Below are 19602 nucleotides of genomic sequence, written 5' to 3' on the forward strand. Positions count from 1 at the left end.
ACACTTACGACATAGGGTCAGCAGAGTATCGAGTCTCCACCTGGAGCATGTGGTGGCTAGCCACTACTTTTATCCAGGGAAACTCGTATCTCAGATAGTGGAAGTGCAACATTCACATTTCATTCAATAGCATATATGCATTTATACTCGGCCATAATCAACAATGGCTCTGCCAAAACTCGACAATAACTAAGCCATCCACCTCATAGTTCAATCCAGAACCAGCCAATTTGTCAAGGAATACAGCCCTTCGGCTCATGGCATACACAGAACTTCCACCGCCATCCTCCGTATCTCATATAATCATCTTTGATCATCATTGATCATAACTTTCCCCTTGCTTCATTCACAAGTTACCACATCCCCTAGCTCCTTTCTCATTGTTAGGCATATCAAAATGATTTAAGACATAAGGGGTGAGATCGGAGGCTTAGAAGTATGAAATTTGGCTTTTAACACTCAAAAATCAACTTTGGGATGAAAACAGGGCCACGCATATGCATTCTCCATGCGCACACGTGGATGGCCACGAAGTTCTTCGACACATATGCGTCACCCACGCGCACACGTGGATGGAAAAACAGCCAATGACGCATACGTTTGGGTACGTTCGTGCCCCACGCACAAAACTGGCACAATTCTGGCACACTCTCGGGAAAATGGCTGGGCATTTGGTGCAGCGCATCAACGCGCACGCGTGGATGGTGCCTTTTTGAAAAATGACGCGTACGCGTCAGGAATGCCTAGGTGTGGGGGGTATTCTGCTAAAATTTTTTTCTAAGTTAAAAGCTGCAGAATTCACATATTAAATCCCCAATCTTCCAACGGACATAACTTCTTCATTTCAAATCATTTTTTGCCCATTCTTCGAACGGCATGAACATCCTGGATCCAATTTCATTTCTCAACAAGTTTAGCACAAAACTGGGATCCGGAGTCCAAGTTATACCCCATCAAAGTATGCCCAAAAACCATATTTTCATACAAAACTACAAAGTGCCCTTTTCAAAACAAACCAATTTCATCCCTTTTCAAAATCAACTAAAACATACCGATTTCAATCCTTTTTGAAATCAATCAAAATATACCAAAAATCAACCTCAAGCTTCCTCCACTTATACATTAATGTTTTCATCAAAACACAAACCATCAATCCACTATTTTATCCAATCTCAATCAATTACCTCAATTTCGAACACAATATCACATTATATATATCTCCTCATCCCAAATTCCAACAATACCATTTCCAATCAACCATCATTATACATAATCAATATCATACTTGTAACACCCTAACTACCAAAGCTCACGCTTCCGGCTGCGCGACTTTGATAGCTTGGACATTACAACGACACCTATACTATTTAATACTAAAATATGAGCCTGTTTAAAACTTTAAACCGTAATACCGCTCCCAAAGATACTTTTGCTATACAACGTACATCCATACATACCATACAACTTGTAGAAACTCATAAAGGGTACATCCATATACATACATACATATATATAAATAATATTACAAGCATTATCCAATACAATCCCTATCCCTCTTACAGAAGATATCAAGATAAAGGCGAGGGTACAACAAATAATAATCTAAAGCATACAGAGCATTTTAACAACAACTAAATGAACCCTTCGTAACTTCTGCGCCCATATCCTGAAAGGGGAAAAATGTAGGGGGTGAGAACAACATCCTTGAAAGGGTTCTCAGTAGAGGGTTTTTGAAAATTACTGTAATAGGATACGTGAAGATAACCGCACCAGTGATTAATGACTGTCTTATGCCTCTTTTCAAAAACAACGGTTTTTCGATAAAAGTAAAGTCAGAAATCTTTTCTGAAAGAAGAACCGTTCAATTCTTAAAAACTCAAAAGCCTCTCAAAAAGGTTTAACCATGCTGAACCAAATTAGCATTTCATACTTTTTCAAACCAGAAACACCAAACCGAAACCAATTATTGGTCCATCTCAATTCAACCACAGCCCTAGGCCCAAACAATCCAATCCGACAACCCATCACCACAAACCAACAGAGTCTCAGTAGCAATCACAAATAGGAAGATACAAGCACAAACAAACAGTTATTGCAAATGATGCATAGATGCATATGATGCAGTTAATCACATAGGCAAACCAAGTACAGTATGCACACCCAAACAATGTCACACAGATGCATATGATGCATGCCTGTCCCTAGTGGCTAATGATATCATCTGTCGGTTATATAGCCAACCCGACACGTCCTGGTAGCTAACCATGGACAGAAACACCCATCGCGGAGCAAGTAGGTTTGAGCTACAACCCCATTGCTACTACCCGCTCAACCCAGAGCCAGTGGAATAACCACTACTGCGGCTACTACCCAGGCGGGTGTTTAAAAGCTCAACCTGGAGCGAGTGGAATCACCACTACTACCGCTACTACCCAGGCGTCACAGTCTCTGACCTGGAGCAAGTGGGACGAACCACAACCCTTGCTACTACCCATGTATCTCAAGCATATATTCATTCAGTCTCAGCCATGGATTAACATCCATCTCAGCCATCCGGCTTAAATTCGTAATTCATAGTCAGCCATACGGCCCATAATTCATTCGGCAATCAGCCATAATTCAATATCATACACAGCCATTCCGACTCATAACAAAATAGCACCTCCACCATTCAATATCATCAAATTCATAAATCGGCATTCAAGCCATAAATCACTTTTCTCGATTCATTCACTTTGAAATCAAGTTTCAACTCTTTTCAGCCTTGACTTTAAATATCTCATTTCTCAAATCATCTCAGGCTCATAAGCCACTTTTTCTCAAAGTAAGTTCTCCTTTTAAAAAAATAATGCCACTCTCGGCATCTTCTTTCCACAACTTCCATAACCATGGCAAGTTAAAGATTCATTTTGAAACATTCAAAATCATTCATCCAATAAGGGGATTTTATAACAAAAGTTTCTCGGCAGAGTCCCAAGTCTTTAGGGGAGAATAACATAACTCTTTTCGCCAAATTCATTTAAAATCATCAAAACCTTGGCTTTTCGATTTGAGTATTAAAATAGGATCTAAGCCAAACCGAGTCACGTAATCATTTACTTCTTTCAAAACCATTTCCTTTACTTAGGCAAAACCAACTCCAACCCCCATGATAAATTCTAAAGCATTTCAACTGTTCAAAATTGTTTTAGTCTTGCAAGAATTCAGAATTCAAAGAGTACTTAAAACCTTTCTCAAAACATTTCAAAATGAAACATGTCAAGAGACATTCAAGATCTTTCAAAGTCATTGAAACTCCTCTAATTGAAACTCTCAAGTCAAATTCAAAGGCATTGCCCTTGTCACATTTAAAGCAGCTTTAAAACATAAGTTTTGCATAAATAACTTTCTCCTGAAAGAGATACAATGCCTTTCTTAAGAAGCAAGACTAAATCACAATTTCCTCTTTAATAATTCATTTCAAAAGCATGAATCATCCTTTTCTTGATAATTCAAATAAAATAGTAGAAGTCTTTAACCCGTCATTTTTCCAAACAACATTTCAATAAAGACTCAGATTTTATAGAAATTTCGGCAGCACCTCCCCTAAGACTTGGACTTTGCCACCCGGTTTGGGTCCCAACTAAACCGTTTCTCATTCCTTTCCAACAGCTCAAAACCAGAAATCAATTCAAAAGCAAGCTAAATCCAACAGTCACCTCAGTGGCATATCTCAAGGAAACCATTTCAAAATCAACTCAATATCAACTGATTTAACTCATTTCCAAAGTTTAAAAGAATCGGTTCAGCAATAAATCATTTATCAAAGATCAAATTAATTAAAGCAACCCAGGCTGAATTTCAAGAGTATTCTATCTTTCACATCATCAAAATAATTGACTCAATCCAAACCAATCCTCAACGAATTAAACTCATATTTCAAATCTTTAAGAATCAACTTGAAAAGCATTCTATTTCACAAAATCACACAACAATCCGTTCATCAAAACCAAATAATAATCCATTCAAACATATAATTACATTCATCCAAGATAATCAACATCACATAAGGCTTATATAATCACCAAATACATTATCGCACATTAGTATCCATATATAATAATTCCGACATATAAAATATAGTTTTTGGAAAGCGCCCCTACCTCAAAATGCAATTCCATAACCCAAATGCCTCACCAAGTCCTTTCCGTCTCAAACCGGACTGACGACAACCAAAACCTCAGCTCTAAGCTACTTTCGCAACAGTCTCAACAACTCTAATCGCAACATATAACAATCGAACTCAATCTCATAGCAATTAACGCCACAACCTCACTGTATGATAACAGAACGGTAACTAAAGGACTTTCAAATCGAAACACTTACCGAACCGAAGGAGCAGCTGAACCGAAACAGCGGCGGTCTCCGAACCGGTTCGGCGGCATCCCGGCAGTCAGCCCCAAGCAGCAGCGGCGATCTGAACCACACGCAGCAACGATAAAGTTCCAGGAAACTCAACTGAAGGGAAACTCAACTTAAAAGCCTTACCAACAGTGGAGCTCAGTGGCGACAGCGGCATTCCCGGCGATTGAGGCTTGGCCAGAAGCTCCGACGGTGATCCCGGAAGTCACAGAACCACTCCTGGCGGCCAGAATCACAGAGATGCAGCTCCCTTCTCCAGTCAGATCCAACGACCGTACAAGGATCAACCCCAACTCACGACGCCATTTCCTCCTCCCTTCATGCTTGACGGCGGCAGACCTAGCAGGAAAGGGACTCTCGGCGTGGCGGAACGACGGCGGTCGGTGGCGCGTCAGCGGCGACTAGACGCAGCTCCTCCAGCTCGCGTTTCCTTCTCTCCCAGCGTTGCCCAGTCTCGGCCTTCCTCCTCCTTCGAGTTCGACGGAAATGGACCCACAGCGGCGTTGTGCTTCCTCCATGATTGCGGGCCCGACGGTGGCACAGCAGTGAGGACGACAATGGCAGACTCCAGACACGGCCCCTTCCTCTCCTCACACGCTTCTCTCTCTCTCTCTCGGTTCTCCATCATCGGCGACAAGGACGGCGCAGCGAGGATGCGACGGGCAGCTGTGGAACGCAGCTCGTGGTGAGGTGCGGTGAGGACTATTAGCGGCACGGTGAGCCTCCTTCCCCCTCCACGCCGGCGAACCTTTCTCCCTTCACCCTCAAATTCGTTTCTTCCTTCATCTTGCAGCTGCTGCTGTAGTAGCATTGGTTGGAGGAAAGGAGAAGGAAATTGCGTTGCTGCTGCTAGGTAGGGTGGGAAGGAAATCGGGTTATGGGTTAGGTTTTTTTTTAGAAAATTAGGGCTAGGAGCAAATTGGTAATTTCAAATAAAAATTGAAAATAATATAGTAATTGAAATCCAAATTAAATCCAACACTAATTGTATATAGAAAATACTATTTGATCATCCATTTTTACAAATTACTTTTAATAAAATGCCCAAATCAAATAATTAGAAATAATATACTTAATTTCTTCATTTTCCAAAATAGTAGTATTAATATTTAAAATATTACTTATCTAATCCAAATCATACAAAATTCTTATTATTTCATAACTATCAACTTTATAATTCAAATATAGAAAATAATCCAATAATTATAAAATTGGATAATAATCATAACTCATCTCAAATTCAATAAATCAAAACTTGCCTTACTTATCTTTAATAAAATAATTTCTGAAATTAAGGCTATAAATAACTATGATTTGAGACTTGATCATAATAAGACTTTTCAAAAGTTTTGGGTCTTACAATACCCACCATCAACATGGTTTCACCCACAAATCCACCTCAATCATTCATCAAGCATATATCATAACATGCATTTTCCTCATACATCACACCATCAAGGCATCAATATTCATAATCACATATATGATCACATCATATATCTCAACCATTTAACAACATCAACAATTCAATGTCTATCTTAGGGCCTCTAGCCTAAGTTTTTATACCACATTAGATTTTAGATACAGAAAACCAAGACCATACCTTAGTCGATTTCCCCACGCTAAACCGGAGCACTTCCAAATCACTTGTCCACAAGTTTTCAAGGCTTTAACACCTCCAAGAACAGATCTTTATCACCAAAACCCTCTTCTAAGCTTTCCAAAACCTCAATCAAGCTCCAATATTCACAAACACACTACCTAAGTCACAATTATCATACCCAAACACCACAACTCAATACCCAAGCATCATAAATCAACAAATTATACTAAGATTGAGAATATTACCACACCCAAGGTTCAAGGAGACAAGATTACTCTTCTCCTTCAAGAGAGTTGGGTCCTATAACATCAAAGAGTTCAAAATCTCAATCCATTTCTCCATGAAACTTGAAATTTAGGGATGAAGAACTGAAATGATTTTGTGGCTTACCTCAAGAATAAAGTGGTTAGAGCTCTTTGCGGTGAATGCGTGGCCGCAAATGGTGCAGCAATTGGAGCTCTAGATCAAAAGTTTTGGTGGTTTGAAGATCAACCAAATGTTAGAACTTGAGAGAGTGTTCTTCCCCCTTTCCCTTCCATTTCAGCATGTAAGAGTGTTATGTGAGGAGAGAAAGTGATAAAATGAGTGTATTAGATTTAGTTAGGTTGCCAGGTTGGGCCAAAAAGGCCCAATATGGGTCTGGTTGGTCCAGTTTGGCCCGTTCGGTTCAATCTTGGTCCGATTTCTACAAAATTGGTATCGAAATTCTCGTCTCAATTTTCTCTATCACATTAAGCCATAAAAATTATATTTTTGGCTTTCTAGAATAAATTCTCATTTATGGGCTAATTAGTCATTAATTAACCAGATTTTACAAGATCAATATTCTGAGTTTTATAGAAAGAAAAAGTTTTGACTTGCCAATCCATGAATATATCATGGAAGTAGGTATGTGAGGGTTTTGGGTTCATTTAATTTAAGTTTTTTTTGGAATCTATTATTGCTGTTTGTTCTTTTATTTCTGAGCATGATGTTCGTATGGTTTTTATTAAGGTTTGTTGTTGGCCGCAGATGGTGAGGAGTGACAGATTCAAGAAGGGGCAAGATTATAAGAATAGTATTTTCATAAAAGGACTGTGAATGAAGATCTCAGAGAAATCTTCATTGAGATGATTGAAAGGTGTTGACAATGGCTGATGTAAGTTTATCTCACTAATATGAAATGGCACTCACTAGGTGTTTAGCAGAAATATTTCTTTTTTATTTCTAATTTTTTTTATTATTATTTGTTTGTTTAACACATTAGTTTGTTGGATGATATTCTCTACGAGAATTGGAAGGGCTGAGATGGTAAATCCTCTACTTTGGTTAAGGTCTTGATTTTAATTGTTTGTGAGATCTCCTCGGATCTGTATCATTATCATAACCTGAGAAAAAAAATTGATGTCATGACAGATTTATATCATTATCTTGTGTATAATTCACTTTAGCTTTGGTTTCCTTAAGGATTTTTTCTTAAAAAATAAAAATATATTGCTGCTTGGGTTTAAAAAAAAGGAAGTTTAATTGTTTTGAATTCTGAGCCGATTTGATAAGAAATTTTGGATTAAATTTACTATTATATTTTTCAATGTGTGTTGTCGGCATGTTTTAAAATCTTGATTTTAATTTTTACATAACTTCTCTAGAACTTATATTTTCAATAAATTATTGATAAAGATTTAGTAGCTCTTATTTTTTTTGGAGAATATCTCCTGTATAATTGACTTTAGCCTTGGTTTTCTTAAGAATTTTTTGTTAAAAATAAAAATATATTGCTGCTTGGGTTTAAAAAAGGAAGTTAAATTTTTTTATTTTGAACTCATTTGATGAGATATTTCTGATTAATTTTACTGTTTTTTCATCTGTGAGGTGTTAAATTTTGGATTAACTTTAACTGTTTATGTGATATTTTCAGATATGTATTATTGTCATAACTTGAGAAAAAAATAAACTAATGTCATGACAGATTTGTATCATTATCTTGTGTATAATTGACTTCATCTTTGCTTTGCTTAAGAATTTTATCTTAAAAATAAAAATACCTTGCTGCTTGATTTGAAAAAAAATGGAGAATTATAATTTTTAAATGTGAACTGACTTGATGAGCATCTTTGAATTAAGTTTACTGTTTTTCCATATGTGATGTGTTAAACGTGTAATTTTTGTTGGTGTCATTGTGCTTTTTTTTGTCTTACAGGTGTGTTTTCACTTTCTTCTAAATCTATATGAATTTTCTGTTGTTTTATCTCTAATGCTTTTGGCATATAGTTATGCTTATTGATCTCTTGCTATCTTTTTGAAGCTGGCATTTCATTGATGGGTTATTGTCTTATTTATTTTAATTTTTTTAACAGTGGTTTTATATCCTTTAAATTTGAGAGTATTGCTATTATATTTTTCAAAATGTATTTTTGGCATGTTTTAAAATCTTGATTTAACTTTTTACATAACTTTTTTGGAACTTATATTTTTAATAAATTATTGACAGAGATTTAGTAGTTCTTATTTTTTTGGAGACTATCTTGTGTATAATTAACTTTAGCTTTGGTTTTCTTAAGAATTTTTTTTTCTTAAAAATAAAAATATATTGCTGCTTGGGTTAAAAAAAAGCAAGTTTATTTTTTTAAAATTCTAAACTCATTTGATGAGATGTTTTGGATTAATTTTACTGTTTTGTCATCTGTGAGGTGTTAAATTTTGGATTAACTTGAATTGTTTATGTGATCTCTTCAGATTTATATTGTTATCATAACCTGAGAAAAAAATAAACTGATGTCATGATAAATCTGTATCATTATCTTTTGATATATGGTTATGCTTATTGATCTGTTGTTTTTTCTTAGGATTTTATTTGATGTCTTTTGAGTAAATACACATGAACTAATTGTTTTTTGTTTTTTTTTTCCTTTTATATTAGGGTCTGATCACACTGGACCCAGAGTGCCTCTCTTGATCTCGCTCTGTAATACTGGATTAGCGGTATTTGACATCAAATCACATTGGCCACCGGAAGTTTGTGGACGCTCGATAGGTAGGTTCAGCTCTCGAAGTCCAAGATTTGGCAGTTATACTTGGTTTATAGAGACATTTTGTTTTAAGAGCCAAATTGATTGTACCTCCGATTTCCCATTTAGGTTTGTGGTACTCAAACCTCTTGCAATCCCTAATTCTACTGCTTTCTTTTTTGCAATCCTTTTTGTTTCGGTCTTTTTCTTGTCTTTTTGAAATTGACATTTTATTGATGGACTATTGTCTTATGTATTTTAAATTTTTCTATTATTGGTTTTATATTCTTTTAATTTGAGTGACTTTACTATTATATTTTTCAAGATATGTTTTTTTAAATCTTGGTTTTAATTTTCACATAACTTCTGTGAAACATATATTTTGAATAAATTATTGACTGATATTTATTAACTCTTGATTCTTTTGGAGACATGGTTCAGTATCTCCTTTTTTAGTATCTCTTTTATATTCTTTTATGAAACGTACAATTTTTAGTGTTCCTCTTTTTTTTCTCGATTTCACACTTTAAGCTACTAGGATTTCTTATGCTTTCCTTAATATTAAAATTGCAAGATAAATTAGGCTTTAAGATCTGACAAATGTTATTAGTTTTATCAATTCTCGTGTATAATTGATTTTAGCTTTGCTTTGGTTAAGGATTTTGTCTTTAAAATAAAAATCTTTTACTGCTTGGTTTGAAAAAATGAAGAATAATTTTTTGAGATTCTGAACTGACTTGATGAATTTTTTTGGATTAAATTAGCTATTTTTCATCTGTAATGTGTTAAACGTGTATTTTTTTGTTGGGTCATCGTTATTATCCATCTGCTTTATAGGTGCCTTTTCATTTTCTTCTAAATCTACATCAATTTACTGTTATTTTAGTTGTAGTCTTTTAGTAGATGGTTATGTTTATTGATGAAATGTGTTTTGTTTTGATTTCTGTTTGTATTATTACCTTTTATTGTATTGATTTTTAGCCATAAATAATTTTGGTTGGAAATGTTGTTACAGTTGGGAAAAGATTAATTCAAACCTTTTTTTTCATTATTCTTTGTGGTATAAACAGTTGCTCTATTTAGCTATCCAGCTTATATTGCTTCTTTTCTGAGAAGTTTGATTATTTGATTATGTTGCTATATTTTTTTAAATAAAATTAGTAAAAAATTTATCCTTATTTATTATTCTCTTTTATTTATATCTTCATTTTTTGATTGTATTTTTTTCAAGCACAATTTTAAACTTTATTGATGGCCTCTTTCTTTTTGGGCATTTAACTACATAGATAATTAGCTTGTGTGTATCTTCATTGGGAATATGACATATTTTTTATTGGAAATCTAATTATATATAAAACCTAATAAAATAATGATACCTATACTAAATAGTGTCATTATCTAAGTCTACAACCCCTAGATGTATACATGATTAAGGAAAGGTGGAGCTATAATGTTAATAGTGATAGAGCTATGATATGTTTTATGTTCCTATTATATAATTGTACACTGCATGAATTGTGCTTAGACAAAATGTGTTATTTCTTTGAATTGTACTTAAATTGTACTTGGTAGTCTTGGCTTCAAATTTTGTTTTGCTTGTGTGTTTTTTTTGTTTAAATTTCAGATTGTATTATTGCCTTTGATATTCTTGATTTTCAGCTACATGCCTTTGTAAGTTTACAAAAAATATTTTTGAGCTATATGCCTTTTATATGCACTTAGTTGTTATCTATTTGGCACACCATTTATGACTTACATCATATGCTTGAGGAAGACAATAACTTTTCGTGATGAGGCATGTTTGTACAGAACCAAGTGCTGAATATTTAGAAGTTATATTCTTTTATCTTTTTATGACTATAAGACGCTTCTTGAATACGTTACTCTCATTTGGTTCTTCTCTTTATGAAAAAATAGTAATATTTTGAAAGATTTTATTTTTTAATTTGTATAATAATTAAAGAAGTGTACTAGAGAATTTGCTTATTGTTTACTAACAAAAATTTAGTTGCTTCAATTTGTCACTTGAATTAGATGTTGTCTATTCAGTGAAGTGGCATGCTTTCAAATTTCAATTTTCTATATTTTGTCATTAACAAGTGTGATTTTAATTTAATCAATTTGTGTGCACTTTCTTAAAAGTAGTTGAATATAACAAGTCTTATAAAAATCTCAATTGCTAACCAAGGTTTATGTTTTAGACTATGTTGTTTATAACTTTATATTTTATATATTGTCACATGATACATGAAGTTGAACAATATCTCATCACAACTGATTTATAGAGGGCTGACATTTCATTTTGTTCTTTGTCCTTTATTTTCTATTTTTATTTTGTTCTTTTTTGTTTGTTGTTTTGTACGGTAAAACCAATTTTAAAAAGTTTTAGTCGTTTGGAATGGCACTTAAGTTGAATAACACTTATTTAGTCTCATTAAAAGTTCTCAAAATCATTTTTGTTTTTTATGCTGAATTTTCTTTTAACTTGTGTCTCTCTAGAGTATGACAATGTTTGAAATGTTGATATCAACTATTTTATGTTTTTTTCTCTACAAGAACATTGATTCAAGACAAAGGAATAACCAAATTTACTAAAAAATGCTTCTCTTAGAGTTTCTGATATATATATATATATATATATATATATATATATATATATATGGTCTAATATCACATTTAAGCTATGTTGAAATTTTTTAGAGAGATTCTTGAGTATGAAGTAGAGCAAAAAATGTGTATTTTGGAAGGGAACATCACCACCTACCAAACTATGACAGCATTAAGCAGCATCGAACTACATTAATAATGCATGTATATATGCCTATACTGACTTACAACGTGTTTGGATTGTTAAAATAAATTTGTAATTTTAAATTGTGTTATATTCAGCTTATGATTTATGGTTGAATGCATATGGTGACAAAAAATAGATAGAATCATCTTATTTAGATTTAATTTTAAGCTTGAGTGGTGCATGAGAAGAAATTAATGTGTTTGAGACACTGACCATTTTCAATCAGTTGGATGGTGAGAAACCATAAATTAAAATAATATATACATACATATGCATATAAATATTTCTATACTACTATTACTCATTCTCATTATTGCATTTATGCCAAATGTATGTAGTTCATGACCGTTTTTTGTCCATACATATGAAGCCATTGATTTCTAATTAGAATGTATTGAACTTGAAAGTTACAAGGCTATGAGCTTCACTTACTTAAATTCTCATTCTCTTTCAATTTTGTATTTGGTATTTTATGTTTCTTTAGTTAGTTTCCTAACTCACATGCAATAAGTTAAGGTTGTCAATTTCACATTAATACCCAAGTTCATCCCTTACCATTCTGTTCTGAGTTTTGGTGTATTCTTTGGACTTTTTATTTTGCGGTTGAAAATTCTAAAAGTTATTTAAAATAGGTGAAAAAGTGTGGTTAAAAAAATTGGACCAAATTTGTGATAAAATGAGATTCTCTTTCAGTATAAAATAATTTTATACATCTATTTAGTTATGTAATGTTAAATCAATAAAAATAATTATCTTTTTATATTAACCGTGTTAATGCTCATATAAAAAAACGAATTTTATTACATGGTTGTGTAATAAAAAATCAAAAATTCTCAAAAATCTAATAATCATTTGACAGTACATTAATATTTATGAATTAATTTTAAGTATTATAAAAAAATTTAATTATTCTGTGATACTTATTTGGTTAAAATAAATAATTTTTTATCGTAAATTCTTTTATTAAGTATATAATACTTCAATTTGTGTATTAATTAGATTAATGTAACATTGATCATAATTGGTTGAAGTTTACTTTTTTTTCACTCCAATAAATGAAATTTTTTTTGTAGTATTTAATATAATTTAATTTGTTTTTTTTAATATATTTCAAATTTATTTGAAAAAAAAAAGTAATTTAACCAATTTAATATTAAAAATATAAATTAAACTTTTTTGTCCGGATAAATTTTTGTTCTTTTAGAGAATTTTAAAAAAATTAAAACAGAGTAAGTGGAATATAAATAGAATTAGTGTATGGTATAATAATATTTTTGTAAAGTTAAGCATTTTATAATAAATTTATGATTTTCTTGGTAAAATAGTTCTTTTAAACAATAATTAGCTACCAAGATTATAATTGAAAATTTGAGTTGTAACTACAAATAAAAAAGAAAATTGTTAACTAATAATTGTTTGAAAATTATTAGTTTCAACTTATATTTAATTTATGAAAGACTTAATTTTTAATGTATATATTAAAAATTTTGTTAGAAGAACGAAAGAATTAATTTGTCTAAGAAGGAGAATTATATAAATTTTATAATAAAAATTTATTACATATTAAAGTAGTCTATCTAAAATTATTCATTTCAATATTTATTTAAGGAAGAAATTTAAGACATGGACAATTTTTTTTAGGAGAAAAAGAAAGCTGTGTGATATTTAATTATAAATTCTACAGTGGACGCAGCTGGTCACACTAACCACCTCCGATGTTTTTTCGCATGAATCGCTACAAATATATAAATACCATAGCCATCGTAAAATTAACAAATAATGCAAATATAAAAGAATAAAAAACTTCTTTTGTCTCATTTGATGTGGTATCTTTTTTGTCTTATGTTTTATGAGTTAGTAGATTAAAGAGATAAATCTTACCAATAGAAAATTTTTATCCGTACGTTGCACAGGTCTTTTATTTTTTTTGTTTAATGTAATTTTTTTTAAAAGATTTTTGTACTATAATTATTTTTTTTCTTGAGACAATATTTCTAGCAATGGTCTTGCTCCATTTGACCACCAATGAAAAAAGTTTTTAAAAATAAATTCATTAATAGTTTATGTGAGTTTAAAACTTTACAAATTATAAATAAAATTTTCACCAAACTAGTTTTTATTCCATTTAATAGATTTTTTAATAGAATAATCGTATTATCCTAAAATAAAAAAATTGATGGTGGAAATATATTTTTTTTTTACAAAGACCGAACTGAGTCTTTACTTAAAAAAGGCAATGTTGTTTACTGAAATTAAATTCTAAAACGAAAAATACATTTGAATCCCATTAGGGAGCCAATGAGGTATCTGTACAATGTATACAATGGGCTGTTTATTTGATCCAATATGAGTTAAAAATAAAAATTACTCATATTTACCCTAATTCCAAAAGTTCTATTTAGTTTTGTGTTAACCACCACCACATAATCCTTAATTCAAATTTTCCTTCGTTCCCCTTTTCTGCACCGACGGTAACCTTACCCCCAAAACCCTGCACGGTCGCTGCTGAACATCCCACCACCGTGGCGTCGCGTGACCTGGAACCTCCAACAGCACCGATCAGAACTGCAGTGCCCAACCTCCTTCGCGCGTGTCTTCCCTAGCTGGCAACAGCTATATCGGTCGGCCCTGGTCCTGCACCGCTCACCCATTGCGCAAGCTCATCTTCCGCCGCTGGCCTGTCTCAGCGCCAGTAACGTGCAAGGTGTGCGCGCCCTTGTAACCCCCTGTGGCCTGGGTCCTGCCTCCTGCATCAGCCAGTTGAGAGCGTGACCATTGGACGGGTCACGACTTCATTGGTGTTAAGGCTCCCTAACAGTTGCCGTCGTCGACGATCTACGGTTAGTGGGTTAATTTCTTATTTTCATGATTGCTGTTTCTGTTGCTGCTAATCGTAGATACAGTTTAATGTTGTTGAGATGTTTGACTGTTCATAGTGAAGAACTCCATTGTTGCAATTTCAGTATATTAAAATGTGTAGAATAAGTTGTTGGTGGTGTAGATGGTTGCAACTGATTTAATGTTAGTGTTGTAAACATTGCTTTTTTGGGGCTGCCATTTTGTTGCGTTATCTAAACTAGATGTTCATGCAATGAAACTTGCTGAGTTATTTGATTGTTCATAATTAAGAACACCATGGTTGAAATTTGAATGTATTGGAGCATATCGAACAAGTTGTTGCTGTTGATGGCTGCATTAGATTTTATTTTAGTGCGAAAATTTTGTACAATTTAATTCAAAAGACTATTAGAAAAGAAACTAGTGAATGCATAGTGATTACTGTAGCACATAGAATCCCTACATTTATTGATAATGACTTGGTCTTTTATGAAGGTGCATGAAAATTGAGGAGATCATCTCACAAATAATTCCCAAGAGAGGATACAGAAACCAGACACTTGAACAAATTTGAAAGCTTAAATAGCAATTGACAAGGAGCTCAAGAAATGTTGGTTGATTACTTTGCCAATTTTATGAAAATTAATAAAGATTCCAAATTCCACAAGCTTAGACAATACTTTTTACCTATTGTCCTTTTCGTGTTCATGATCTTAATCCCATACTTGTTCACTAATTTAACGAGACAAGTGCATTTTAGTTTGTCAGTGAATGATTTTGGTAAATGACGAGTTAAGTACATATTTGTTACTTATTGCCATGTCTCTTCTTTTAATGGGAATGCTACTATTTGCAGAGAAAACATATGACAATATTATTCTGAGTCTATGAATGAGAAATTTAATGTACATATTAGAAATTGTGATCAATCCATAATATGCTGGATGTTCATTTTACTAGGTATGTAGATGCTTATTTTTATTTTTAAGTAGATGTTTAGTTAATTAGATTAAATTTTAAGCAGATAAAATTAAAATATGTCAGATATTCAATTCATTAGGTATGCGGATGGTTATATTTATTCTTAAGTAGACGTTTATTTGATTGGATTGGATTTAAGTAAATACAATTAAAACACGTCAGATGTTCAATTCATTAGGTAGGAGGATAATTATTTTTTATGTTAAAGTAGATGTTTATTTGATTAGACTGAATGTAACTCAAAAAGTGGATGTTTATTTTGGTTATAACATTGGTCTTTTGCTTAAGTTGCTAGATTCTGCATGCACATACTCTACTAATTTCTTTTGTTATGTGGTTTGAGAGTTATGGAAAAGTATTGCACACCAATGTGAGACATTCTGCTTTTGTCCGCAACGCTAAGGACACAAGGTCGTTAATTCATGTAGTGATGCAAATGGCGCGTAAGTTTTCAAGTTGGTAAAAACCTCTAATATTTCTAATAAAAAACATCTATTAAATCATAAAAAAATTCAAAATCTCTGCTACAAACATTCAAATTCAACCGAAACACTTTTAGTTGAGATTGTTTCATGACAACAATGTTTCAATGTAGCTCTTCCATACAATGCTTTTCTTCTTGTTTTAGCTGCCTACAAAGAAAGCACAACCAAAGTAAATACCAAAAGCAAAAAAATGTTACTTGAGATCAATAACATTGTAATCGAGGAATTGAGAATTCATCAATTTTGTTATCATTAATTACTTGTCCAAATCACCGAATTTCAGTGTTGCTGATTGGATAAAACAAGATTGGTGAAGGATCAACTAAGATAACATGTCCATGGATTGCATATGGAAGATTACAATTCTACAGGATTAGACCAACAAAATAAGATGGTAGATCAACCTGAAGAAAGTTAAAAAAATCTCTTGAATCACTTTGAACTATGAACCATTATTCTATTCTACAATATAATAAAAAGATATAAATTTAACATGATAGAATTCATACCTTAGGATTGCAGAGAGAACGTCTTAAGTTGGAAAACAACTATCACAAACTATGGTGAGAGGAGCCTTTGCTGTAAGCTCTTCTCCACTCTTAGTTTTGTAGTGAACTCCTTTGACAATTCCATTTTCTTCTAATAGAGATGTGACAGTTCCTTGTTATAACTTTGCACTGCAAAACATAGTAGTACAAAAGCAAGATCATATGAACTTTATGTCTTCATGTATAGATATTTATTCAAGAATCAAATTGTGAACTTGGTGAGAAAATTGTACTTGAGAAGAGAAGAAGCCTTCGCTCGCATTCTTTGGATGAAATGGCCATTGTGAAAGCTTTTACCGGAAATATCAGAACTAAACTTTTCCAAGAGATAAAAGAGCTTGGTATTTTTTCCATCTTTGTAAAGGGCATAGCCAAAGACTAGTTGTGCATCATTTTCATCCACACAATCTACAACAACTCATAACATTCATTCTATTATGAGCCTTAAATTTGATGTGCAGAGTTAAGGGAATGTGTTTGTACCTAAGATTGAAATTCTTCAATAATTTGTCACCAAAAACCTTATCATTCATTAGGAATTTAAGATTGAATAAATTGTATCTACTTAAAATTCAATCCAATCAATTAAACATCCACTTAAAAATAAAAATAAGAATCCGCATATCTAGTAAAATGAACATCCAGCAGTAATGAATCGTTCTCATTCTATTGCAGCTAATTTTCAACCATGGAATGCTGAGGAGTAGTAACCACCAAATCATAACTAACATCAGTAGTTGCAGCTGATGTCTGCAGTGTTTAAGGACAAAAATTACTTAAATAACCCTTCAAAAGACCAAAACACAAAAATAATATATATATTGATTATATTCTCATCACATGTTGATATAATAAACAAAACTTAATTCAATCTAAACCATGACACATATACAGTAGTGCATCAAAAAATACATTTTGAGCGTTATAACTTCTTTTGAAAAGTAGGTGAAAATTTGTTAATCACACAAGCACGTGTTTCATATATACTTACAATTTGCAATTGCTGCCTCATGTAACCATTCTCACACACAAGCTGTGACACTTGTTTCTGCAACCGATCATTCTCTTCCATCAAAAACTTATTCATTGCTGTAAGCTTCCGGTTCACAATTTGAAGCTGCGAAGCTTTTTTTCTCTGCTTCTCCCTACACCTGCACCATTATGATTCTATTTCAACAACACCCCACAATTCACATAACAAAAAAGTTGCAATCTTTGAAGCCAAAAATACAACAAAATTAAGATTGTTAGATGACAACACCCCACAATCAACCAAAAAAAAAAGTGAGATGTTTAAACTAAAAGTTTGAGGCAAACCTTTTATTCTGGAACCAAACCTTGATTTGCTTTGGTTCAATGTTAGAATGAAGGCGCACTCTCGGATCAGTTGTTGCCACCTGAGAAAACTTGGTTTTGGACACTCAGCATAGACCCTTTCAGGAGCTTCAACCTGTTCAGCAGTGTACCTCGCATATTTCCCAGAATTAAGGTGCTTATATAAAACATCGATTTCTGTTCAGTTTGCAATAGGTATTTTAATGTTTAGTTAATCACTTCATTAATGAATATTCATCCACAAAATAAGCAAACAATCTTGATTCGATACCTGTTGGAGACCAAGAGGACCCAAAGACCTTGGTTCTTCTTCAATATCATTTCAAAAGCTTTGGTCTTCTGAAAGTTACAAAATAATAGTTTCTGTAAACTTCATCCATGAAAAAAAAATTCAATATGAGTAAATTAAACATCCAACCTTATGAGAAAAAAACTCCAAAATATAGAAAAAAACACACAAAATATCCAACACACTTTTATTCAAACTTAAAAAATTAATGATACGAGAAACATAAAAATTGAAGCAGCACTACAAAGAGGAGATTATCGTGTTGGTGGGCGTCAATCGGGGGGAGCAGGATCGCAACAAGTTTGGTGCGTGAGCAGGGGGAGGCCGTCAGGCAACATGAGGTGGCGAACTTCAACGGCCACGCTAACGATGGCCGGTGTCGCTGCAGCATGATGGAGGGCGACATGAGGGAGGACGCGCCCGCTGAGGCGCGATTGAAGAGGGCAACACGAGAGGGGATTGGTGCGGTGGATGATGGCAATGCGAGGGAGAAAGAGAGAACGTCTGTGTTGAGAAAAAAGAAAAAGAAGAATGGCGCTGAGAGAGAATTAGAATTAGGGTTAATGTTGAAAAATACTGACCCTAATATTTGAATTCAAAATTACTAATTATTAAAAATTAATTAAGTTAATTATTATATCATTTTAATTTTTTTTAATTTTATTATACACATTATATATTAAATATATTGGCTCGTCGTACTTTCTCAATTTTAATGTAATTCTCAATTTTAATGTAAGAAGCTCTTATTAAATGCAGGGAACAAATTCTGAAAATATTTCACCATGTCCAAAAAAACAATTACAATATCCTTGCTTTTGGCATTAGCTAAAACTATACTTATATACGAAATTTGTCTTTACCAAATGATCATATGATTAATTAGCTTTTACAATATTTACTAATTGTGATAAACTCTAGGAAGTACAGACACGTCTAAAACATACAATACGGATACTCTTGCAATATAATTGGATAATAAGTCTAAAATATTTATACTCATGTCGATCTATTCTTTAGTTTTTTTAATCTGTAAATATGCACAAATTCTAACGATAAATATTTTTACTCCTTTTTAATGTTATTTTTTATTCTAATTTATTATTTAATAATGACAAAATATCAATTATTATTTATATGTTTTATTATATTACGTGAATTGAAATCCAATATACTAAAGTTACATGATTTGAAATCCAACAAAATAAAATCTCATTAGATGAAATATCAATAATCATTCATCTCTTTTTTTTACATAACAGGCAAGACTAAACAGTTAAGTAACTTAAAAAGAAAAGCCTTCAAAGACAGAAACCAGCCATAAGAAACTTTAGGATTTGC

The 19602-nt window shown here is 32.7% G+C and overlaps 2 long non-coding RNA genes and 1 pseudogene across 2 annotated transcripts; 1 reads left to right on the top strand and 2 right to left on the bottom strand.

Annotated features, from left to right (window-relative positions):
• Positions 1 to 1004: 1004 nt before the first annotated feature.
• Positions 1005 to 5298, bottom strand: LOC140184330 (uncharacterized). Its single transcript, XR_011880776.1, has 3 exons — positions 4366 to 5298; positions 4143 to 4256; positions 1005 to 1666 (listed from the first exon to the last, which is right to left on the bottom strand). It is a non-coding gene; the product is annotated as an uncharacterized lncRNA (long non-coding RNA).
• An 8892-nt stretch (positions 5299 to 14190) lies between these two features.
• On the top strand, positions 14191 to 15531 carry LOC140184452 (uncharacterized). The gene is made up of 2 exons (XR_011881267.1): positions 14191 to 14625; positions 15119 to 15531. It is a non-coding gene; the product is annotated as an uncharacterized lncRNA (long non-coding RNA).
• A 548-nt stretch (positions 15532 to 16079) lies between these two features.
• Positions 16080 to 18836, bottom strand: LOC112797009 (homeobox-leucine zipper protein HOX32-like; annotated as a pseudogene).
• Between the last annotated feature and the right edge of the window lie 766 nt (positions 18837 to 19602).

Source organism: Arachis hypogaea, chromosome 4 (genome assembly GCF_003086295.3).
Source record: "Arachis hypogaea cultivar Tifrunner chromosome 4, arahy.Tifrunner.gnm2.J5K5, whole genome shotgun sequence".
NCBI lineage: Eukaryota > Viridiplantae > Streptophyta > Magnoliopsida > Fabales > Fabaceae > Arachis > Arachis hypogaea.